Source organism: Macrosteles quadrilineatus, unplaced genomic scaffold (genome assembly GCF_028750875.1).
Source record: "Macrosteles quadrilineatus isolate MER2022 unplaced genomic scaffold, UCM_ALF_1.0 Scaffold_3__2_contigs__length_128488019, whole genome shotgun sequence".
NCBI classification, from domain to species: domain Eukaryota; kingdom Metazoa; phylum Arthropoda; class Insecta; order Hemiptera; family Cicadellidae; genus Macrosteles; species Macrosteles quadrilineatus.
In genome coordinates, this window is record NW_026542596.1 from 54,354,855 (window position 1) to 54,382,602 (window position 27,748).

The following is a 27,748-nucleotide window of genomic DNA, read 5'->3' on the forward strand; positions in this document are numbered from 1 at the left end:
TTCCATTCGTTTTTCAAGTTATCACTAGTATTGAACTGATATGAGAAAAACAAGCCAAATTTAATGTTCTTCCTTTATAAAAGAGCTAAAATCATGTATATGGACTTTGATACTAGCATTTTTGGATTGTTAGAAAGATGTGCAGTGTATAATTCCTCAACATTAGACATATTTTGGTTTTCACACATATCAAGTGTGTATTGCACGATTGCTCTGACTGCTTGGCAAGATAAACAATAGATAAGAATTGGACTTAAAAACATTTTCAAATACTCATAATTTAAAAAATTGTATTTCTTTAGAAGGACGCAAATCTAACCGAATAATTTATCGTGATAAGGTTGAGGAACTATAATGTATTGTATTTTATTCAAGAGTCTAATTCAAGTTCTAGCTGCTTTTCAAAATTGTATCAGTCATATTGTAGACAGATTTACACTATATGTTTCTAGATTTGTTTTACTTGAACTTTATCACAGATTTTATTGCAATGTTGAGTTATGTATCAAAATTTTGTCTTGGAATGTTAGTGAAGTGTTTGTTAATGTACATTCAGATGATTATAGTGAGTAGATTTGACTAATTTAAATCACTGTCAGAACTAACATTTCCAGTTAAATATCACAACTTAAACTCTATGCAATTAAAAAACATAGACTGTACATATAAAAACAAGTGATAAATTAATTTTAAGCTATTATATGTACAATAAAAAAGAAACATATATACTCAACATTTCACTTTTGTTAGAACTTATGACGATTCAATAGCATTTTATTTATTCAGGTTTTTAGAATAGACCATAGTTCAACTTTGAAATAGTTTTAGAGAACACAAAATGTATTATTTTGCAGGGAACTACCTATATGTTTAACAAAGTTTTGGATGCATTTTTTCATCCAAAGAGTGATTTTGAATTGACTTTATCGATAGTAACAAATTGAGTTTTGTTTATCCAAAGTAAGATCAAGAACAAATGTGAAATGTATTTGAACTTAAAATAATTTTTGCGATTTTTGCTTAAAAAGCTTAGCATAGAAAAATGGAAATATACATTAACATATTTAATACTTAGAATATGATTTTCTTTTAAACATTCCTCATGAGCATTTAATGCAGATTTAAAAGCAAACTAAAGTACTTTTCACTTAACAAAGTACTTCATGTTGGGAAGCTACACTTTAGTGTACAATTGTTGTGGAAATCGACAATGTTAGTCGAAGGAATCTTGTGATTTGGGAAAAATAATTTACTTCGGTTACCATTCCTGTGATTTTTATTTGATTGTGTGTGTACTACGACTAAAGAGTGTTGAAGCACATAATAGAATAACAATGTCTGATATCTTTGACTACTTTAGGGCTTAAATAATTAATTGTTAACCTTTAAAGACATATCTGTTAACGCTAATTGAAAGCATCTGTTATGCAACCATGGTACAGAATTCCACTAACAGGTAATTACATAATTATTTATAAAAAATAAAGATTTTTAATATTTCTTATAGAATTCTGGCATATAATTGAATTCAATAATTGAAATAAAGCGGTTTTGTGGTTTGATAAACTGTTATTTTAATCAAAATTGTCAATTCTTTCCTGAACATAAAAGCTATCAGATAGGTAGGATATTTTATTACAGAAAGTAAAGTATTCTAAATAACTTATTTTTTATTTATTTAAACTTATTATTGAGGAATATTTAATTGAGTGGCTGTAGAAGCTCCCCAAAACTATTATTTTATGAAGGATTTTCTTGAAGAAGCCCTGAAACTTCTTTCAGTCCATTTTACAACCTAACAAAACTCTATACCCTACATTCCTCAAGCACAATACTGAAATAGTTCAGAGAATAAAGTTCAATCATAAAGTTTATTGGTTGACTCACATTCCAACTAGTTTACAAATTTCAAAATGAATTGCTGGTAATTTTATTTTTATTTCATTGGTAGAATATTATTTGATTTACTCTTTATAGGTAAAACCAATGAAAAAAAAATTGATTGATTAATTATGGAATGACTGGAATGCTTTTGGCTTTTGCTGGCTATAAAAGAAAATAGTTCATGGAATTTCACTAAACTATTTAAGTTCTGTGACAGTTGTACCATAGCTGACATATTCTAGGATGTACACTTTATCATAACAAATTCAATAAAATGCAAGACTATTAAAATCATACTTTTGTACCCAAATTCAAGTTAAAGCAATCTAAACTCTCCTTTCCATTCTGTTTTTATTTCTTCTCTAAAATATGATTTTTTTATTCTATCCATGTGGTAAAAAAATTAATTTAAAGGAGTAAACAGTGTAACATAATGTTACAAGAATTACAGTAGGGCTGAAACAGAAATTTAAGAGAATTGTAAGAACTTTAAGTGTCTTTGAAGCAAAAATACTGAGTAAAAATGTTTGGTCACCTAGGTTAGGTTAGACAAGTTTCTTATGCTCAAATTACTTTTGATTAAATAGTAGTTTTAGCTTTTTGTTCAAGGTCAATAGCTCTAATCACAAATTCTAAATACTTCATCAAACCAATAATTTTGTGTACTTAACAGTGATGTACATTTCAAAATAATTCAACCTGTAGCATTGATATAGAAGGTTGTACAAAACTTGTCAAAGGAGCTAAAAACAAAACCACAGCTTGTATTGTCTTTCAAAGATATTTGGTTTGTAAGTAAAACCAAATTTGTTGCATGTTATATAATATTTGATTATAACAGTTAATATACTACGTTAGATTTTTCATGATAAAATGCATAAATATCTACAAATTTTGATACCTTAAGGATTGTAGGTAGTGATTCGTATTTTGACTCGAGTAGCCGGCTTGGCATAGGATGTCAAACAGTCCGCTTCGCTAGTCAGCTTAAATACTTTTCAATAAATTGCAACTTTGTTTCGATAAAGCACTCTTCTTGCTATTTAATTTTATCATAAACTGTTAACTAACATCTTCCCACAAATTTGAAAACGGGTGAAATCGTAGTTGATAAAATTTATGGTGGATATGTATGTTTTGAATGAACTTAAAAGTTTTAAAATGTTCGACCAATAGGGATCTGACAAAATAAAGCTGTTCTTTTTTAACTTCAAAGATCTTTGGGTTTTATTAATACCTATTCCTAAAAAAGATCTAAGTACCGTACAGTAGCTAAGCTAAGTGTTATTCAGAAGGAATGATCCAAGATCTAGTTTATGAAGAGAACAAAAAAGCAAATGGTGATCGAAGAGCAACAGTGCACCACATTATAATGTGAAATGAAATCAGCTTAAAACTGGTAATATTTCGGGATGGATAGTCTAAAAGCAAAGCACGATGCAGAATAGATTATAATGAATCAACATGCAGAAGTTCAATTTATGTAAGAAAATGTTTGTTTCATGACATCTAATTTAACAATGAAAATATAATCAACTGTTTTAACTTGCTTTTAGTTTACTTTTCTTTGCTTCTAGTTTTCCATTTAGCGACTACTAGTGTTTCTTTATAAAATATTTCTTATCAGCTTTTTCAACCAGTTAAGATATGACAATAAAAATGAGACTTCTGCATCTTCGTGATGAATTGCTCTGAATATTCCTGCACTCGGCTTGGCCTCACACATCGACACTAGTGCTTCTTTATTCCCCCACACACAATGAACAACTAGTTTAAGGCTTTGTTGATGCTTTTTTCTTTTATGGAAGAAGTCAACTCAACACTGCTGGTAAGCTAAACTTAACTAAAAATTAGCTGGGATCCAAAACCTATACATATAACATCACACTGCTTTAAACAAACATTTTATTGCTATCACAGAAATCTTACGCCATAATTTACAAGAATATTACATTTTACATGAGTTTGCATACATAATTACATATATTTCATTTTTTTACTGACACATTTAATGTGATGGAATAACTTGGCACAGTTAACTGTTAAAAACCTACAATAAAACATAAACAAGACTAGACAACAATCAATTTATTAATCACTGTTATTTAACATGAGTAGGAAATATTAATACAAATATCACATAGCTTACAGTCATTTATAATGACAACTCATAAACAATATTGGTAAACTAAATGGGCTTACTTAGCCATGGTTTTATAAACACGAATAGTAAAATAAATATTCAATGATTAAATATTAACTTAGAAAATACAATTTTCATCAATTTTAGTTTATTTTAGTTTTAACTAAGGGATGGAAGTATGGAATGTACAGAAATGAAAATTGAAAGGGATACTAGCTGGAGAAAATAGATTTTCAAGGGTTATTAAGGGACCAAGCAAAGTCTGGCCAAAGGCTAGTCCTCCCGACAACTTAACCTTCCGAAATGTTGACATCACAGCCGACCACCCCTCTCTACGAGTGGATTGGGGAGAGGGGTCATTTCAACTTTGGTAGCCTTGTCACCTGCGATATTTATGTTGTTCATTCCCACTAAATTAGCATAATACTTCAAATTAAGATTCAAAGATTTATTATAACAAGATACAAGACAGATTACTTGTAGGCCTACAGTTGACGTCATACTTATCTAATAACAAAGATGGACTGACTAATTTTGCCATGTGAAATATACAAAACAATCCAATCTAAGGTCAATCAATATGTGATTTATACAGTTAGAAAACAGTCATTTATATGAACTAGTCATCCAGTGGTGGAAAACTTGACCAAAATTATGTAATGTACAGGCATTGACTATTGGATATTGAGTCAATGGTACAGGCTTCTATATTTTCACCCCTCACTGTAAATAAAACATGTGATCGGAATTTCTTACATTTGTTTTGATATTCTGTTTATATTTTGTTGTTATTTTGTCGTCAGTATAGGAACCCTTAAGGCTCATGTTAATTTTTTTTAATTTTAAAATCATTTTTTGTCATTATTTTTGAGCCTATTTTAGTTGATAAAGGGATTCTGCACATCTACAGAAAAATATCTTTCTAACAGTATGGGTATATTTTCCCTCTGATGCACATGAGCTGAGAAAAAAAGGTTTTAAGAAACATGCTTGCCTATTAATATATAGATTAACAAACTATTAACAACTTACTTTTTAATATAAATTGAGTCAACAGCTATACAAATTAGATTAGTACACAATATGTCATATATGTATATTTCTGCTTTTAAAGATTAAACTAACTTATGTATTAATAGGCAAGCATGTTTCTTTAAAACCTTTTTTCTCAACTCGTGTGCATCACAGGGAAAATCTATGCATACTGTTGGAAAGATATTTACCTATAGATGTGCAGAATCCCTTTATAAATTAAAATAGGATAAAAAATAAGCACAAAAAATGAATCTAAAAAGTTTTTTAATTTAACATGGATCTTATGGGTTGCCATGCTGGTAACGAAATAACAACGAAATATAAACAGAAAATCAAAACAAATGGAAGAAACTCCAATCAGTCCAATCACATGTTTTATTTACAGTGTGAGGTGGAAATAGAGAAGTCTGTACATTACATGTTTTTGGTCGAGTTTTCAACCACTGGACGACTTCTAGTTAAAATTATTACAATCTACTTGTACATAAAAAGTGTTTAAAGGCCCAAAACTAATTTGAATTCCAGCTGATTACTACTGATTCAAAAATACTTTCAGTAAATTATTTATGTTTGTGAGTTATTCTGACAATCAATTGTAAATTACTACACTGATTGAGCCACAATTTTGGCTTTTAAATCTAATTGTTGATTTGTACCTTTTAAACATTGCGGGCAACAAGGCTACTATAGTTGAAGCGACCCCTCTCCCCACTTTCCACACAAAGAGATAGGTAGCGGCTGTGACGTAAAAATGTCATTAGGTTAAGTTAGTAGGGGGCTTTGGTCACCCCTGGGTCCATGACTCAGCAGTTTTTAAAATTCTGAATTGCAGATTTTAAATTGCATGACTCAGCAGTTTTTAAATTGGAAAAGTTTGTCTTAAGCTTTAGGAACATCGTTAATTTATCTATCCAAATCTTAGTCATGGCATTTTTATTTTTTTTGTAATATATTCTTATTTTGAGTTGGTAGTTGTGTGACTATGCACATGCTGGAAAAGTAGCATACTTAATCTTTCATATTGTTGCTGCTGTTCCCTCATTAATTTGTTTACTTCCCGTTTTAGAGTTCGGACATTTACGGCATCAGTGTCGTTTACACCATCACCTAAATTTCGTATTTGATTATTAGAAGCATCGAAGCTCACAGGATTGAAAAGTTCGTTTGGACTCTTATTCTTCATCAAACAATGGTTTTTTAAATAACTTAGATTTATAGCATCATTATCTAATGTTGGTTCTCCAACATTTTGCAATATCCGATTCTTCATGTCGTAATTACCACTAGGAGTTAAGATTAAGCTCTCTTGGGATTGATTGATATTTTCTTTCCGAAGAACATAGTCTTCATGACGTCCGAACTTGTCTACACTCATTTTTGTACTGAATCCTCAACACGTGTGTAACAGAAATAAATACTTCTTGAAATTAGGTCAAGGTCATTCAGAGTAATTTTTAAAAAATAAACATATTGACCTAACAAATTAGGTCAATATGTTTATTTTTTATTTTTTATTATTTTTTTTAATTTTTTTTTTAATTTTTTTATTTTTTCTTATTACAATTGTCACACATACCATTTTCTAAGAATACAATGTCTAACAATAATAGATGTTTCAAATTTACAATTAATTATTTACAAATTTACAGGACTAGAGTAGTTGAAGTGTTAATTCTGTCGAGTTATTTCCTGTTTGACCGTGAGAGACAAGACATAGTTTTCCAGCTTCAATCGACTCCACATCTTCATTTTGAAGCAATGTAACAAATCGCTTTGGAAGATAAATTTGAAATCGAGGCATGTCTCCTTCCTTGTAAGGCGCTTCACTTAATGCTGCAACGATTCCATCACCAACAGATGTATCCACTTTTTTCATAAAGTGAATTATGTACTGTTTCTTTTCCTTCAGCTCAAAGCATTTTTTAATCGGTAGTATGCTTGATTTTGATTGTTGATTAAATAAATCCACCAACGTCTGCAGTTTTGAGTCAGCCATTATTTGTGTTGAATGATGATATTAGGGATGTTGAGATAATACTGTTGAGCTCCTGGCTCCAAAACTCTATTTATGCCTATACCCCCACCACTCTATCCCCTCCACTAAGGCTCACTTTATTTCACTTTCTAGTGTTGCTTTTAAACCATAAGCATTAGATATGGCACAGTTAGAAAATCTATGTTTGTTGCATCTAACACCAATGCATATTCCAGGAAAATTTTGCTCTTTTCTTCTCATAATGTTATAAACTGTTGCTCTTGAAGGGACATACAATGATAAAAATTCACACTTTTCTAAACCTGATGTAAAAATAAACTTGTACTTGCTACAATATTTTATCAGTATGTTTTCAAGTTCGCTGTATTCCACAAATCCTTCATGCCATGATAAATGATGGAAGAATTTCGAAAGCCACTTGTTGGTTCTTGAATTCTTTTCATTAAGATTATGAAATGGAAACGGTGCTTTAAAAAGAAAGTAGTTTGTTACGCCAGATTTTAGATCTAAAATAACTAATTCTTTCACTATGTATTCATCATTGTTTCCTCTGAATGCTTGAAACTCGATTACACAAGAGTTGTGTTCAGATAAACAAGAAAATTCTTTCCAACGGTACTTTTGTGCATCCATCATGAATATCTGTATGCAACTGCAATTTTGCACAGTTAACTTCAATTATATGTGTTTCCCCCACCACTTGTTAAATACATTGTGTAAAAGCTTCTCTGTTTCATTAACTACTTCATAATCATTTCTTCACTTTTTATCTTAACTGATTCTTCTTCCATTACACTCAAGTCATTTATTGTGTTTTGAGGGAGTGTACATATCAAGTTACGGTACAGATAAACCTCTTGTGGCAATCTGTTGTATATTGAATTATCTAACGGGCTATAGATCAAAGGAGTGTCCTGTCCATCTTCAATCGTATTCACCAAATAATCTTTAATTGTTGTTTTAGATGACTCTAGTTGGTGCATGTATCTTTCAATAGCAGGTATAGAATTAATCAATATTTCCAATTCATCTCTGTTAAGAAGCACCTTATCATCGTGGGATGAAAGGTTTCTAACTCGTACAAATAAATCACCACGAACTTTAATATTACCAACTTCAATATCAGAACTTTCCACAGTTATATTAGTTTTCTTCCCATATACTTTGTTAATGAGGTAGCAATGAATTAGGTGTATGGATTTGTTAAAAGAGTTCCATGAATCTTCAAAAAATGTTATTTGTTTTCCTCCATGATTGAGTAAAACACCTGGTGAATAATCCAGAAATTTACAAAATCCAACCGTAACATTTTTGTTGGTGCATACGGATAAAGGATATACAATGCGCAAAAATATTTCACTCAACATGAAAAAAGGAATGCACTCTTCTTGTTTTTCCTACGTTTGTTTGATGTTTTCTTTTCAATGATTATTTTCTCTTGTTGGTTATTTTGGATCATTTCATCGGGAATGGTTGTATCATCTGTGTTATCTTCATTGGTTTTTCTTTTCAAATTTTGCGTCAACAAATATTGTTCATTGTTAGAATTTTCAAGATCGTTTTCTTTTAGAAAATAACTGTCGTTTTCCGACTCGTTGTGTAAATTTCCGAAAACCTCCATTTTGTTGAAACCGATGTTTCCACGATGAATGTGCTTTCAAGTCTGAACCTTTTCATGTGTGTCCACTCATATTTATACCGATTTCAAGATATTAGGATGGGTATAGGTGTCATATTACAACACTTTTTTTACAATCCCTGTAAGCGGGGTGTATGTGACAATTGAATCATGCAAGATCAAACAGTAAGCCGTAGTGTTTGCAGGGATATTATCTTCAAACTCTAGTTCCAAACGAATGTCAACTGTTGATGATTTTAACGATTCATTTTGTTTTGAACAGTCAATAACAATTATTGGGGCATCGGACGCAAACATTTTAGGGTCAAGCAGGGGTGAGTTTGTTTTTCCATAGTAGGATGATTGAAATCTTGCATACATATCATACAGTAGAGAAAATCTGTTTTTTGTAAATGTAACATTTAAGTTGTCATATGGAAAAAACTGAGAATTGAGAAACAACTTGACATTTGTAAGATTACAATGGTCAAATTTTCCTGCATGTTTAGTTATTTCATTTCTTTTTCCAGTTTGCAATGCAAATATAACATATCTTGGTTTCTCTAGTTGAGTAGAGGTTTTTATGCTCCATGTGTGTCTTTGTGTAGTTGGGAGAGATGGGTATTCGTGCATTTCCCAACTCCTAAAGGGTAACACAATTTCCCGGTCCGAATTTAACTGCTTCAGAATAGCTAAGCGATGTTCATCAGCTATTTTAAGATGAGGTACTCTCCAAACAATCTTATCTAGAAAAACTTTCCACTCCAATTTATCTGAGGTTGTTCCATCAGGTGCAACAATCAAATCATTGTTTGTTGATGAGCGTAATAAAACTAACTCATGTTTTATATTAATTATTATCCTTTTATAGTCCTCTGTAAATCCAAGTAGCATCCAAAGTGGCACGCAAAAATCAAAGTATCCATTGGACGAAGGTGTAAAAGAGTTATGAGAAGGTAGTACCCAACCAGATGTATGTAGACTATTAGTTTCCTTGGATGATAAAGAAACAAGGTTTTTTAAAGTACTAGAAATGCCTACTCGCTTAGTAGAGTCTACTGTAATCCCTGATAATTCATACCTGATTTCTTCGAATAGATACGACATTGGATTGTTAATAAATGGCACAGTTGAGCCTGCTGTCATTCCATCTTTTTTAGTTACCCTACCTTCTATGTATAGGTAACTTTCACAAGGTAATGTGTAAGCATCCTGTTGTTGAATTGGTATACGAATTTCATCGTTATTTCCAAATTTTGATGAAGCGTAAGGATGATGAGTGTGGTACTCTTTTTCCCAAAGGCTCTCGTCGAACAGAGGTCCTTGGCGAATGTTCAATACGTCCATGTTCACTTACAATCAATCCAATTTCTTCCAAGAAATTTATGTTTTCTCTCGTTAACTGGTTGCTAGTTGCTGAAGAAATGAGAGCTTCCTTTGGAGACTCTCTTCTTATAAAGCTTAGCCCCATTGATTTTTTCTTTTACGTTGTGGCTCTAATGTGCAGCCTCAATGATATATCTTCACCTCTAAAGTCCACAGGGTTATCGTCTTGATCTAATATGCTCACCTCAATGTCTGAAATAGAAGTGGTATTTAAAGGCAGGTACACAAGGTTATGAGGTTTTTCAATTATTTTAAATCCTGGTGCAACAGTCGGGTAAAATGTGTGTAAAATATGGTGGTTACCACCGTTTTTATACGATCCTTGTACAATATTACACATTATATTTATTGTATTCACTTTTATTATATTTACTGTATCTGGTCCGATATGAGTTTTGTTAGGCTCCAGTATTTCAGTCGATGGGGGAAATCCTAATAACATTCCCAAAGACTTTGGTTGTTTAAAATCAATGTAAAATCTTGATTTAATTTCTGTTCTTAGTAAACTATTATTCGCTTTAATTTCAATATTTTCTTTCCCCATTTTCTTTTGTAGTTCCTCATTAATGGATTCAATTTCATAAGAACCTGTGCCCAACGTAACTGTTTCCATAAACTGTGACCCATCACTGGAACGCTTTTTCTTGTAATAGTGAAATTTATTGTTTACATCTTCCGTTATGTTTGGAATGGAATTGTATGTTGTAAAGTCCAGAAGGGTGACCTCCCATATTTTATCTTGTTGTAAATGTAAAGCAGGAAATAGAGTTGTCCGTAGACTTGATGTTTTTCCATCAATCGCCACTGTATATGATGACATCTTAAAGCATACTAACACTTGTCGCTAGAAACTCTAAACATAAATGACCACAGACAAGTGTATTGAAGTTTTGCATCCTATCATAGTTATACAAAATTTCATCCGCTCCAATAAAATATTTTTGAAGCTCTAGAGGTGGAGGAAGATTTCCAAAACTATCAAAGTAGTAAACTTTATTTTTAAGTTTCTTATAACAAACCCAGTGAGTCCCCGGACCACTTGATGCATCTAGATTAACTATACCCGTTTCATTTTTCCATATTTTCTTCGGTAGTCCATCTCTCATGAAAACACCTCTGAAGAATGGGATTTTCAAACATGTTGCATACATGATTAAATCTTCATTTGACAGAGCAATATTCGGTATAACTAGTTTGTTTTCGTTATTTCTTATGCATGATTGTAAGGTTTCAGGTATAATCCTTTTCCAGATTTTATCATGGTCCACACTGATGTATTTTTTGATGTTTTTTTTTTCTTATTGCATCTTTTTTTCTTTATAGTTCCACCACGTTTTGTAGTAACCTTTCGACTTTTTTTCCGATGTTTCCTTCCACCTCCTATTGCTGTTTTTGCTTTCATGGCAGTCGTTACAGCTAAAGCTGCAGCTCGCTCACCAATACTTGAATCCCCCGCCTTCACTCTATCCCAGGCTTTCTCAGCCAAAATCCTGTCAGCAACAGTCCTGTTAAACGAATCCGAATATTTTGAATAAGCTATATCGTGGTCTTTACAGGCTTTATCTAGTTTATTTATTCCGGGGTCCCCTCGTGTCAATCTTTCTTTCAGTTTAGTTCCAGGACCACAATACTGATATCCACCAGGTAAATGAACCTCCACAGGTAACGAGTCAATCCCTGTATTAATCAGTCTTCCAATTGGGATCTTGCGGAGAAGAGATTCACTTGCTGTTATAATTGTAGAAGCTAAACCACCTCCTTTCTTGTGAGTGACCTGTCTACAACTGACCATTATAATATGTTGTCTTTCCTTATATGTGTTACCATAAAGTATTCAGTAGAGACCAAGTCACGACTGAATGATCTGTGAACGTGTACTAATTTATATATCCTTGATTTCTAAGTTCTTGAGTTAAAGCAATAATTTCATTATCAACCCCCGTGTGTCCTGCTTGCTTGGCTTCATGAAGTAAACGCATCCTATCAACCAGTTTATTAATATCATTATAATAAATTATATTAGTATTATATGCATTTTTCATTGATATACCGCGTCCAGACTTAGTATTCCGTGGTGGAAATAACTTCACAATAATCTTTTCATATTTTTTTGATTTGTTACGGTATACTGGAGCAAGCGAAGAATACCCTTTTCGATGAGCATTTGTTGCTTTCATAATCTTTTTAAAATCTGCAAGATCCTTGGAAGTGTATTTTGTTGGATCTGTTTTAAAAATTAGCTCAAAAAGGCCTGGTGTGCCAGAGTAAGTCTTTCCTTTGATTGTGAGGTTGTCATTACCACCAGTAGATATTACACTGTTACCAATCATTATTTTGTTATTTTCAACTCTAGCACCGTATACATGACATTTTCTCATTGGATGCTTTCCTTCCAGCATTTTCATAATATACTTTCTTGTTAAAACTCCTTTTTCACCTATATCTGAAGCTATTGCACTGACATTTGAAATAGAATTATCCACAAACACACGTGTTGCTTCTTCATCTACATCATTTGACTCACTTTCACCATTTATCTCTTCATCTTCATCATTTTTGGTGCTATTTTCTTCAGGTATATCATTGTCTGTTACATTGCTACTATTGGTATCATCTTCATCATCATAATCAGTTTCTGATTTTTCTTCTTCTTTTATATGCCTGCTATCACTTGGTAGAAGTGAGATCAATTCATCATTTTTCGGAATTTGTCTTTCAAATTTTCTTGAAATTTCCTTAATAGGATTTATTACCGGTTTGAAAGTTGTTTCTAAGTATCGTTCTCTTTCCTGAATTCCTAACTTCAAATCACGTGACTTTTTCCTTATAGAATCACTAAGAAACTTTATTTTCTCGACTAAGTCTTCTCGTTTGTCCATGTTAACTCCGTAAAGGTAAGTATGTAAATGAAATCAAATCAATCTCATACCATGATATATTGGTCAAACCCTATTCTGTATCGGCCTTGTTGAAGTGGATGATCTTTGCTGATAACTAGGAAACCATACTGTTCACTCCATGCTTGACAACAGCATTCCTTAAATTTGGAAAACGTCATATCACAGCCAATATGGTCATTGTAAATGTGTTTTAGGTTCATATCATCTTGTTTGAAAATCACAATCAAGTTAACATTGTCTCGAATTAATTGTTTGGGAATTTTACTATACGTCTGTCCAATATATATCGAGTCAATGTGGTTATGTCTTCCCATGGCGAAATAACTTGATATTGATTTGTGATTTTCAGATGAAACATCATCAAATATAAAAACTGAGTATGGTTTAGCCTTGTTTGGCGCAACAACAGAGTTACTTGAACTAAATCTAAAATATCCAATTCCATCAGCGTCACTTAGGATCTTTTCTAGTAACTGGTATTTTGGTTGCTCTAATGATTTTGAAAATATATAGACATTGTTGAAGTGCAAACCATTTGCCTGGGTTAAAAGATTGAAAACAACATTAGTTTTACCACAATTTGACGGGCCTGATATTATACACCTAATTGAGTCAGGTAGTAAACATCCATGTCTACTGAATTTTGATGATTTTAAATTATCAACTGTCAAATCGTCAATGTTAAGAACATTCAGTTTCTTTTCATGTTGCATTATTCTAAAACTCATTTTTATTTAACTGTGTACATTCCTAGAACACCTGCGAAAGAATAATTTAAACTCTCATATCAAGTCCTTTTTAGACACCCAAGAATCATGTGATTTATCGAATCCCAACCAACGAACGTATACTTTATCTTTCTTTCTTTTTAATATTTTTTCTATGAGATAGATATTCCCAATATTCGACTTCAACAATTCATGGCCATAGAAACTACCTTGAAGTATTTCACCTTTATTATCTTTAAGAATGTATGTCTCTGGAATTGTAGGCTGTACTCTATAAATATTGAAGACCTCATTAGTCCAATTTGGCAAATATCCTTTTGTAAACACGTTTTTGTATTTGCTAATTCTAACTTTATCACCAGGTAAAAACTTCTTTGGAGGTAACTTTTCTTGAGTCGGTGCAGTGTTTTTTTTTATTCTTTTCATGACAACATCTTCATTTTCCTTATTCACTTCAATAGGTTTCATTCCTATAGTCCTATGAAATTTGTTGTTATAAGTGTTGATAAGGTCTGCTAAAATATTGTACCATACATAGTTTCCTTTCAGAGAAAACCGTTTGAACATTAGCGTTTTTAGCGTTCTATTAAATCTTTCAACGATTGCTGCTTTCATCTCACTTTTTGTTGAATAATGGTTGATCTTATAGCGATTCATGAGGTTTGAAAATGTTTTGTTGAAGAACTCCTTTCCATCATCAGTTTGTAAGTGAATCATTTTGACACAGCTCGATTTTATTAATTTTTCCATAGCACTTGCTACTGTTTCCCCTCTTTTATCTTTTAATGGAGCTGCTAATGCCACCTTTGTAAAACAGTTTATTAAAGTTAATATGTATTTATAGTTCCTATTTACTTTGCTGTATGATTTCATTTCAACGAGATCCGCTTGATACAAATCGTTTACACCTTTCAATACAGTATTCCGTCTAGGATAATACCTCCTTGCAGGTTTGTGAAGCTCATTTACAATTGCTCGTTTTGTATGATTCATATTTTTTACCGTTATCTCCTTTACTGTTTGACGACTATAACAATACTGTAAGCAAGCTCAAATGTTCGTTGTAATTATATCACTCTTCTATGGAAATATCAATTGCATTAACGAAGTGAGTAGTGTCCATATGGCAGAGTGTGAATACCATCTTGTAATATAACACGTTTATCATCATATGGAGAAAGCGATTTCTTGGTTTCTCTAACACTAAACAGTTGATGGTTGAAACTTCGGATATTGTTGAACGTTGCAGTGTAAGTAATATGTTCTTCCAAACAATGTTTGTAATTTGCAAAAGTAATGTTTTTCTTTACAAATGAATTTTTTATTCCTTTTGCTTTCTTGATACAGTTCAGTTCTTCAAATTCAATAGCATACATCTTTGAAGCCAAAGCAATTATTTCTTTAAGCAGATTACCATTCGCTTCATCCTTAAACTTTCCTATTACCTTTTTATTTTGATTGTCATACAGTAGATGTGTTTTGGGATAATCTGAAAAGTCGAAGTCATTATTGTAAGGAAATACTTTTAAATCATAGTACATGTCATCTGTTTTAATCCAATAAATATATGAGTCTGTATCCATGTAGCAAATTCCTATATTATCTCTTCCGAAATATTTCACCATTTTGTTGTAATGAAAATCATACATTAGGGTTTTTGATATATCCAAAATACTCATTCCTACATACAAAGGTCTATCCATTTTAATACTAGTTTTATCCATGCATACTGCTACTAAATTTTCATTGATTATGATGGATGTATTAAAGTTTGGTTTTGCTGCAAGTTTTTCTAACTTTCTTGCATCGGTCACCAATTTAACATTTTTATGTTTCCTCTTGTTTTCAAGAGTCTTTCCAAATATAGCGTTATTCATTAATTTATAGAAGTCTTTTTCAAATGTAGAGTTTGCTTTTGTTCTCCTTGAAGTATTTGAATCAATGTATGGCTTCAACCAGCAAGACTGTTTGAACTGAATAGCTCTATGTATTTTTGAAACCTTAAGTCCTAATTGTATTGCCTGTTGTATAATCAAGTAATGCGCTACATATTTTGTTTTGTTGCATAAAGTAGTCATAAGCTTTTTGTGTTTTTTCCCAGGGGGTGTCTCTGATCGCGGTAGTAAAGGTAAATCATAGTGATGATCATGTAAGGCCTCGTTGTATTCAATATCACACTCTAAAAAGTAACCCACCTCACCATCAGGTTGTATTTGCAGAATATCACCTATATTGCAGGGGTCAACCCATTTAAATTCACCATATGGTAGTGGCTTGGACATCGCCCATCCATATAAGTTATTGGCATCAAAGTAACCTAGAAATATAGACTCTTCATTTGGATTATAATCGGCTAAATACTTATTATTCGCCTTTACTCTTCTAGTGATACTTTGGGTTATACCACCTCGAATTCCAGATTCAATCATCAATAACATATCAATATCAGTCAAGAGCTGAAGGTTGCATTTGGTTTGTTTTAACATGGCCTGCCATGCTAATCCAGGTGCTGTACAGTAATAAAGTGGATCAAGACCATAAGCCTTAAAACATGTATTCCGAAACTCCTCCATTATGTCACATAACAAAGTCACATCTAATGAAACATAAAAATCATTGTATTCCCCCAAATTTTTAAATTTCATTTCTTCCCAAACACGGCATGCATGTTGATAATCACTGGGATCAATATCCTCCTCTGTAAGCTTACTATAAAATTTTTCAATGGGTGGTAATGACGTTTCATTAAATCGTTCAAGAGAATCAATGTAATCATAACAAAACACACCTTTTCTTATTACTAAATCAAGTTTATCCTCAGGAACTAGTTTTCTGGTCTCAACCAAATTACTTCTCTGAAGATTTTCCGTAAGTTTCTGTAAGCTGCAGGACATAAATTTATATGAATCGATAAATTTTAGTTTCATTTTTCCAACTTTTTTGCTGAAGCTTATAAAATTCTCATTTGTTGTTGCTAGGACATCAATCGATCCGCTATCTCTTCCAAGCTCAGGAATGATCATGTGGGAATCATATTTCTGTAGATTATGTAGCACTACAGGAATGAATTTTGGTAGCTTATAATTAATATTACACGAATTACATGCAGGGCCCCTGTATTCCCCGGTTAAATGGTCATGATCTTTTACCTTCGGATTTAATTCTGTAAAAATTTGATCACAAATATAACAGTGAGCTGCAGCCTCGTGTATCGCTTGTTGATAATCTGTTAACTCTTCCATTGGAATGATATGACTGTACAGTATTTCTACTTTTGCTGCAATATCATAAAGCTCATCGATAAAGTGTTTAGCTACATTTTCACCTCTGTATATCTTGGGTTTGGATGTTAGATCATAGTATTCCAATTGATCATCAGTTAGAGTGGATTTTAACATTAAAGCATAACTATTAGGTTCATGCTTTTGGTATTTAAATCGAGACCCTGCATTATTTACATCATCAACCGATATTAAGGTTGCTTCGAAATCAGCATACAAAACTATTGGTATTCGATATTGATGACTTACTTTATTAAACATTAAATTGGCTCTATCATGTAAGGGTAGATCTATTCTAACTTCTTGATGTTTACCACAGATTCTCATGTGCTCGGACAACCAATTGACTCCAAGTCTATTATTTGATCTACTTACATAGCAGAGGCATCGTTTGCACACAATTAAGGCGTGTTTATTTTTCCTACGAAGCTGACGAGCAACAAGACGGTTAAAATCTTTGATGTATACATAATGAGAGACATCTCCATCCTTAAGTAATAATAAATCAGAATGATCTCTAAGCTCAGTATTTACAATTTTTAAAGGATAAACATTTTGCCTGTCATCCAATCCAAAAACGTTTACTGACACCCCAACATTGCATTTCTCAAACTTGACAATATCTTTCAAGCTAACAGGATAGTTAACACCACTGAAATTATATTTGTTGGATAAACTGGAAAACTTGTTTATATTTTTAGGATGAAAATTTGGTTGATCGTGGATGAACTTTGTTAACATGGCGTATTTGAAACATTCATTATCTTGATTTTGAACATTAATACAAGATTTGGTGTCTGAAATCTTTTTAGGGAGTGGAATGTAACTACTTCCTCTATCTCCATAGCCTTGTTTATGAACTCTCACATCCATTGAGTTTACTTGCGATAATGACCACCCTGAACCTCTAGATTCATGTTCTGTTAACTTGATTATAAGTTCTTGAAAACACTCCTGAACAACGTCTTCTAGATTTGTAGTTTTAATTATAGATCTACTCCTTGCAATAAATCCTCTAATAGATGTTTCCCCATCAATATTTGTAAATGTTGCATCCAATAAAATGTTAAATTTTACACAGTTCAATCGTTTCAACTCATTTTTTAAAGTGTTAACTATTACTGTTTGACTATTAGTTAAGAATGTTTCAATCTGGTAATTGTTTACATTTCTAATTCTGTAGTGTCTTACAACAACCCCATCAAGTGATTCAGCGTAAGTTTCAATAACCCCCCTATTTGTATGCTCTGATTGATTTATACATATATCTTGTCTTTCCTTAGTTTTCAATCCACAGCCAGTCTTCTCTCTCTCATTAGAACTACTTGCTGATATATTGTTTGTGTTTATCATTGCATTATTAGGGTATTTAGTGGAACATGACATCTCATCTTCATCAATTTGCATAGGTTCTTGCACTTCTTCAATATTACGATGTAATTCTTTATGATTATCAAAAAGGATATAATCCTCAAATAACTCTCCACATACAATACAGAGATAACTAGAATGGGCTGGACCAATATAACTGTTTGTACTCGAACATGTCTTACTATTTAGGTCGTTATCAATTTGCATAGGCTCTTGTGCCTCTTGATTGCTATGATATAGCTCATTATGAAAATCAAAGAGGACACGATCCTCAATCAACACTCCACATACATTACAAAGATAACTCGAATGAGCTGGACCAATATAACTGTCTATACCCGAACATGCCTTACTATTTAGGTCTTCATCATTTGTGATTGGCTCTTTTGCATCTTCATTGCTATGATATAGCTCATTGTGAAAATCAAATAGGACACGATCCTCAATCCATACTCCACATACATTACAAAGAAGATAACTAGAATTTTCCAATTCATGGTGATTATGGGAAGAACGTACTAAATTATTTTCATGTTTATGGGGGTGCATTAAATCTATATGTGCAATCAACAGCCATTCATCATCGAAATTGATACCACACTCCGGACAGATATTCATTATTCACGAATGATAGTCTCCATCGAAGTGACCTTACATGGCATCATACCTCTATTTATAATAACCACCCCTCTCTCGTTTTTACCCCCCCCCCCCAAACCCCCCCCTCCCCCATTCCAGTAGGTTGTTATGACAAATAAACGATTATATCAACCAGGCTGTAATATCTTCGTAAAAGTTTTGTAACACATAGTGGTAATATAATTTGCAATGAATGATAAACACATGAAAAAACTGTTTCGACCTAATTGGGTCTCATCAGGTGTGAGGTAGGCAGAAAACATATGATTGTATAAGTTCAATCAGCTGTTTCAAAAAGCCACTCACACGACAGTTTTTTTTGTGTTTTTTTTATTTTTTTATTTTTTTTTATTTTATATATTTTTTGTTAGAAGAAATCGACAGTGTATATGATCCAAATCTAAACGAATTCGAATCGCTTTGTAAGACTGTTAAATTTCAAAGTTTTTTCAGTACAATTTTCTGGTACTATCATTACTTTTGGTAATGTTAAAATAATTATCTTCTTTTCTGCTTCTAATTTCATTTCTCTTTTACCATTAAATTCCAATACTTTGTAAGCCAATCTTTTGTTTAGTTTGTGAATCTTAATTTTGATTCCATCTTTTTGACTCTTTGTGTGGTGATTTGTCATTTTCAAAACTCCAATTGTTTTTTCTAATTCTTGAATTTTGTTCTTCATTTTAGTCTCGTTTTCTTGTTGTTTATTCAGAAGGAAGTCCAATTTGGTAGATATTTCTTGATTTGCCAATTTTAGATCTCTGATTTCTTTTTGCTTGTGGGCCGAATTAATGTTTGATTCCAGACATTCTTTTTTGTCTTCTTTTTTTAAATGAAGAGAACAGAAAAGTGTGTCAGTCAGATTTGAACACCTCTCCCCTCTTCTAGGTTTTTTTACAAAAACATACCTACACTGATTTTTGGATTTCGGGGAAATTAAAATTGATTTTCTTGGAGGATCACCGTTTTCTTCATCATCGGAAATAAATTCCTTGCTTAGCACACGTTTCTTTGCCAGCTTCTTTTCTAGCTTCCCATCTTCATGTTTGTTTTCACTCTCCGTTTCATTTAATTTGTTAACAGACGTGGATTCTACGGCGTTTTCATCAGTTTTCTTCTCGGATTCTGTTTCTGCCACCGCTTCCTCAACCATAAGTGCCAATAAGTCATTTACCGATGTTGTTGTTTCGTTTTCGTTATCGCTTAAATGCAAATCTTTCTCTAGTAGACTTTTTCCTTTATTGTTGTCAAAGCTTGTTTTAATTTTATTTTTAGTTGGAGCTAGTACGGGTCGTGGCATTGTTGATTTCCTTAGACAAGGATCATCCATCTTGCTGTGACTGGAACCAAAAACGGAATAATTGCAAGACAACATCTCTCACTTAATATACCCTAACCCCCTCCCTACCTTTATGCTTGCTCATCACTAATGATAAAAATCTTTAAATGTATACCAAAAAGTAGGTCAAGGTCACGCATTTGGTAAAAAAATAAAACCCCGAATGAGGTGGATCCGTTAAGCAACCGCTTCCTCATTCGGGGTTATCAGTGTGCTTGACCATGTCTAGTATTAATATTAATATTCTTATCATTGTATAAAATAAAAAAAAGGTGCACCTTAAAAAAAATTATGAAACATTATACAAGCTGACATGATCAAGCTCACTAATAGGAATGATAGGAATCAGGAATAAGGGAAGTTAAATATTTTTATCAACACAAATTTATATTTAGAAATGAATTAATATTTATTTAAGTGTAAAATTTAAATGATAATTTTAAAGATTGTAACCGTAAATCATAAAAATAATTCTAATAAAAATAATTTTTAAACTAGCCTCTAGGGCTTTGTTCCTCTTGGTTAATTGTGAGAAATCAGTTTAAAGGTTTGTTTAGTAGTTATTGATTAAATAGTTTTAAATGTAATTGTTTTAATATAGTTTATTTTAAAATCTTGCTAAAAGTCTCTGGTCATACCCGCTTTTACAGCATTGTTCCTCAGTACCAATGGCAAGAATTTTAAGTGTTAGTAATTTAATAAATAGCTTATATTTTATGAAAATTAAAAAGAAAATTGAAAAAAGATTGAATATACTTTGTTTTTGGAATCTTTCCAAAAGTCTCTGGTCATAACCGCCTCTAGGGCATCATTCTTCTGGACTAATGACAAAGATTCTAAGTGTTAACCTGTCAGTTAATAATTAATAATAAATCAAATAAGTTAAATAATATTGTAAGTAATCCATCTTAGAATCTTGCAGCTCGCAAAAATAAGTTAAATAATTTTGAAAGTATTTCGTCTTAGAATCTTGCTGCAAGTCTCTGGTCATACCCGCCTCTAGGACATCGTTCCTCTGGACTATTGACAAGATTTCTAAGTGTTAACAGTTAATAATTAATAATAAATAAAAAAAGTTAAGTAATTTTGAAAGTATTTCGCCTTAGAACCTTGCTGTAAGTCTCTGGTCATACCCGCCTCTAGGGCTTCGTAACTCTGGACTATTGACAAGATTTCTAGGTGTTACAGTTAATAATTAATAATAAATATTTAAAAGTTCAATAATTGTTAAAATAGTTCATCTTAGAATCTTGCTGCAAGTCTCTGGTCATACAAGCCTCTAGGGCTTCGTAACTCTGGACTATTGACAAGATTTCTAAGTGTTAACAGTTAATAATTAATAATAAATATTTAAAAGTTAAATAATTTTGAAATTAGTTCGCCTTAGAACCTTGCTGCAAGTCTCTGGTCATACCCGCCTCTAGGGCTTGGTAACTCTGGACTAATGACAAGATTTCTAAGTGTTTACAGTTAATAATTAATAATAAATAAAAAAAAGTTAAATCATTTTGAAAGTAGTTCATCTTTAAACCTTGCTGCAAGTCTCTGGTCATACCCGCCTCTAGGGCTTCGTAACTCTGGACTATTGACAAGATTTCCAAGTGTTAACAGTTAATAATTAATAATAAATATTTAAAACTTCAATAATTGTTAAAATAGTTCATCTTTGAACCTTGCTGCAAGTCTCTGGTTATACCCGCCTCTAGGGCTTCGTAACTCTGGACTATTAACAAGATTTCTAAGAGTTTACAGTTAATAATTAAAAATAAATATTTAAAAGTTCAATAATTGTTAAAATAGTTCATCTTAGAACCTTGCTGCAAGTCTCTGGTCATACCCGCCTCTAGGGCTTCGTAACTCTGGACTATTAACAAGATTTCTAAGTGTTTACAGTTAATAATTAATAATAAATAAAAAAAAGTTAAATAATTTTGAAAGTAGTTCGCCTTAGAACCTTGCTGCAAGTCTCTGGTCATACCCACCTCTAGGGCTTCGTAACTCTGGACTATTGACAAGATTTCTAAGTGTTTACAGTTAATAATTAATAATAAGTATTTAAAAGTTCAATAATTGTTAAAATAGTTCATCTTAGAATCTTGCTGCAAGTCTCTGGTCATACCCGCCTCTAGGGCTTCGTAACTCTGGACTATTGACAAGATTTCTAAGTGTTTACAGTTAATAATTAATAATAAATATTTAAAAGTTCAATAATTGTTAAAATAGTTCATCTTAGAACCTTGCTGCAAGTCTCTGGTCATACCCGCCTCTAGGGCTTCGTAACTCTGGACTATTAACAAGATTTCTAAGTGTTTACTGTTAATAATTAATAATAAATAAAAAAAAAGTTAAATAATTTTGAAAGTAGTTCATCTTAGATCCTTGCTGCAAGTCTCTGGTCATACCCGCCTCTGGGGCTTCGTAACTCTGGACTATTGACAAGATTTCTAAGTGTTTACAGTTAATAATTAATAATAAGTATTTAAAAGTTCAATAATTGTTAAAATAGTTCATCTTAGAACCTTGCTGCAAGTCTCTGGTCATACCCGCCTCTAGGGCTTCGTAACTCTGGACTATTAACAAGATTTCTAAGTGTTTACAGTTAATAATTAATAATAGATAAAAAAAAGTTAAATAATTTTGAAAGTAGTTCATCTTAGATCCTTGCTGCAAGTCTCTGGTCATACTCGCCTCTGGGGCTTCGTAACTCTGGACTAATGACAAGATTTCTAAGTGTTTACAGTTAATAATTAATAATAAGTATTTAAAAGTTCAATAATTATTAAAATAGTTCATCTTAGAATCTTGCTGCAAGTCTCTGGTTATACCCGCCTCTAGGGCTTCGTAACTCTGGACTATTTACAAGATTTCTTATTGTTTACAGTTAATAATTAATAATAAATATTTAAAAGTTCAATAATTGTTAAAATAGTTCATCTTAGAACCTTGCTGCAAGTCTCTGGTCATACCCGCCTCTAGGGCTTCGTAACTCTGGACTATTAACAAGATTTCTAAGTGTTTACAGTTAATAATTAATAATAAGTAAAAAAAAAGTTAAATAATTTTGAAAGTAGTTCATCTTAGAACCTTGCTGCAAGTCTCTGGTCATACCCGCCTCTGGGGCTTCGTAACTCTGGACTATTGACAAGATTTCTAAGTGTTTAGAGTTAATAATTAATAATAAGTATTTAAAAGTTCAATAATTGTTAAAATAGTTCATCTTAGAATCTTGCTGCAAGTCTCTGGTCATACCCGCCTCTAGGGCTTCGTAACTCTGGACTATTGACAAGATTTCTAAGTGTTTACAGTTAATAATTAATAATAAATATTTAAAAGTTCAATAATTGTTAAAATAGTTCATCTTAGAACCTTGCTGCAAGTCTCTGGTCATACCCGCCTCTGGGGCTTCGTAACTCTGGACTATTGACAAGATTTCTAAGTGTTAACAGTTAATAATTAATAATTAATAAAAAAAAGTTAAATAATTTTGAAAGTAGTTCGTCTTAGAACCTTGCTGCAAGTCTCTGGTCATATCCGCCTCTGGGGCTTCGTAACTCTGGACTATTGACAAGATTTCTAAGTGTTTACAGTTAATAATTAATATTTAAAAGTTCAATAATTGTTAAAATATTTCATCTTAGAATCTTGCTGCAAGTCTCTGGTCATACCAGCCTCTGGGGCTTCGTAACTCTGGACTATTAGCAAGGATTCTAAGGGATAGTAGTAATGTAAAAATTGATTGTTAGTACCCAAGCACCCCATGCTGCCCTTAGTAAGTCATGCTGTTAAGTGTGCAGTTCGTGGTAGCTACTCTGTCTTTTATCCCTGTGGGACGGCTTCTGATTGGCCAGCCGTTGACCAATCAGAAGCTTGCTTATTGAAACGTAATTATAAAACTACTTCAATGCAATATAATGTTGAAGAATATAACATTGTTATAAAACTTTGAGTAAAAATGGTTGAGATGAAAGCAAAGATTAATTTGCACATCTTTATCTTCATATATAAACTTACTGATTACTCCGATGTTTATAATAATTGAAAATTATTAAAAGTAAATCTAACGATTGATTGATTTAAAAATCACCAACAGAAATATTTGAAAACTTTAACTACTTAGCATTTAATAATCAAGTGTTACAATAATATGAATAATCATTGATAGAATGTCTTACCTCATAATGATGTTCACAAAAGAAACGTTAACAATTGTTGTTAAACTGTTTAGAAATGTTATGTGTTAAACAACGTTTAGCTACAAGAGCAATGTTTCTACTTTGATGCACAGCGAGCAACTGATGATCAATAATCCATTGATGACGACGAGCTGGAGCCGTGAGTGAATGAATGACCGCCGTGAGAATGCTGACCACTCGGCGGCGGTGTATCGCATGTCGGTTCCGGGAAGGCACGGGCAAGTGGCACTTGATCTACAGCCACCAAGCGCCGCGCTCTCGGTAACCAGAATGATTATTTTCCGTCATCATCCACAAAATTAAGTTTACGATAAGTTAAGTTCATATAGACATTTTATTGAAGAATAATATAATCTTTCTACACCTTAAACAAATAAAGTACCAATACTTCCACAAACTTTTCCAATTTAAAAACTGCTGAGTCATGCAATTTAAAATCTGCAATTCAGAATTTTAAAAACTGCTGAGTCATGGACCCAGGGGTGACCAAAGCCCCCTACTTAAGTTATCTGGAGGATGAGCTGTTGGCGTTCTTGCCATCGCACTTTTATTAAGAGTAAAACAATATAATATAGTTAAGAATGAATATTACTAAAGGAGTGGTTAGGTCGATTCTGTGAGGGTGAGTGGAAAAGACAAGACTCAGAAGAGAGAACTCCTAGGAAAATGGAGTTAATGGTGATACAGGGAAGGACCCAAAGAACTTTGGATGGATAAGGGGAAGAGAGTTGCGGATAAGAGAGGAAACAGGATACCAGATGGTGAAAGAATAGGAACTGTCTACTGCAGAAGGATACGAAAATAAGAAGTACAAGTAAGTACGGACATTAAACATTCTACAACATGAATTTAAAAAGGCTTTGGATTGTTAAACATATTTACAATATATTTCTGGTGGACACTGGATGATGAAATATGTGACATATCGAAATCACATTTAACGCTTACTCAGTTCTATTTACAATGTAGGTCACATTAAAACATGTTATAAGCAGAACTAATAAATCACTGATCAAGCGAAATTGGTTCCTAATTAGAAACACTTACTGCATATTAAATATCATCATAGAATAGGATACAAAACATTATAACAAAACTATTTCTAGGCTAACACTTACACTATGCACACTATGTAAGAACAGCGTGATTGTTTCTTACCACAGTGTTTTGGTTTTGATTGATTATATTATACAGGGTGAGTTTTAAATGAGTTCCCCCCCTACTTTTTTCTACATTTCTTAAGATATCAACTCCGGACCACATCAGATTGTTGTAGAGTAGTAAGTACTTCATTTTGACTGGGTATAAATCTTTGGCCGCCATCTTGGATCTGCCATATTGGATACAAAGTTTTTTTTTTCAAAAGCAAAGGTAGGGTTGTGACCCATCATTTCAAACTAGATTTTTACGCTGAATACGATGCTGCAATCCGTTTTTAAAAATCTTGATCCGTTCTAAAGTTATGAGTACTGTTTAAAACTTTATTTTTAGCCAATTTTAACATTGTGCAGTTACAAACTAAGACCATAATCGTATCCAAGTGATCATAACCAAGTGAAAATAGGTTGACAATGACTGGTGGTGTATACTTATCTTTATCTAGCTCTATTTTACGATTATAGTCTGAGTTTGTAACTGCACAATGTTAAAATGGGCTAAAAATAAGTTATAAAATGTTCTCATAGCTTTAGAATGGATCAAGATTTTTTAAAACGGATTGCAGCATCATATTCAGCGTAAAAATTTTGTTTGAAACGATGGGTCACAATCCTACCTTTACATTTGAAAAAAAAAATTGTATCCAATATGGCAGATCCAAGATGGCGGCCAAAATTTTATACCCAGTTAAAATGAAGTACTTACTACTCTACAATGATCTGACGTGGTCCGGAGTTGATATCTTAAGAAATGTAGAAAAAAGTAGGGGGGGAACTCATTTAAAACTCACCCTGTATATAAGCATCAGTGGTGTGGTTGTACATTTTCCAATGTTGGAACGCTCACCACTCTATAAATACATTTCCCTTATTCAAATATAGGATTATTGGAAAAAACTGATTAGGAACGCCATTCCCACGTTCCCGCACCACTACACCACTGATACTCATGTATTCTTGGACCATTCTCAAGCTATAACAATACCATGCACAACAGGACTTGGACTTAAAATTACATCAATTCTTCATGTTTTAAAGACTTACACCAAATTCTACTGAGTCTTCATCATTTGCTCCTACACTTTGGGAAAATCGAACCAGACTTATCGTAAAGAACAGAAGTAACCTTTACAAACAAATTGATCATTGCAAAAAAGAGAGAGTAGGCCTAAAAATCTGAATCTTTGGAATCAAGAAGTTTGATAAAAATACTGATAGATAAATCAAGATAAATTGTAGCATTACATTGTTGAAGTTAATGGTAATGTAAATTTTAAGGAGCATTACAACCATTTTGCATATTAAACAAAAATTAAGGGGGGGACATAAAAAATAAACATAATATTTGCCTCTCCTTAATCATAAAAATAAACTTGACTTTAACTACTCGATCAATACATAAACACTATTTCCTTCACTTATGTCTAATATTGCAACTAAAATTCAGTCAAAAAACTGTTTATACGTTTTTTCGAGGAACAGGCAACATAACCTAGAAGTAAACAATCCATTTGTGTTTTTCCTCAATTAAAGTAGAGCGAGTAATACAAAAGTTTACAATGAAAAAATAAAGTCCGCCAAGATTTGGCATAATCTTACTAATTGAACTTATCAACTCAAGGCATTATTATGGTTTCTAATAAATGTTTTGAAATATCTCAATCCGCCAGTGTCATAGCCTAAGTAAAATCTCTTGCATACATTAATTTGATATGACATTAGGCAAGTTTATTTTACAACCGTGACAACACGGCTTCATATGGGCTTCGTATATTTTTTCACTTCCAAAGTAAGTTGCATAGCAAAACTGGCAAATATAATTCATCTCACCAAGTGCATGTGTATATGGATGTGTATCTGTTAGATCAGACCTCTCTTTCTCTACTCCCCTCAAACACATAAGATACCTTATTATTAATTGTTTCCTCCTCCCGTTTACAATATTTCGTCTTTCAGCTTGAGGCATTTTCCGTTCTTCCAACAAAACTGATTAACTGTTTAACTTGGTCTTAACCTACTGAATATTAAAACATTAATATTTACTCCCAAAAAGCTAATGCGTTTCTTTTTATAAACAG

The 27,748-nt window shown here is 32.4% G+C and overlaps 1 protein-coding gene across 2 annotated transcripts in view; it reads right to left on the minus strand.

Moving 5' to 3' along the window:
* LOC128990885 (zinc finger protein 239-like) overlaps positions 1-27,748 on the minus strand; it is a 172,285-nt gene that overhangs the window by 133,073 nt on the left and 11,464 nt on the right. The window lies entirely within an intron of this gene.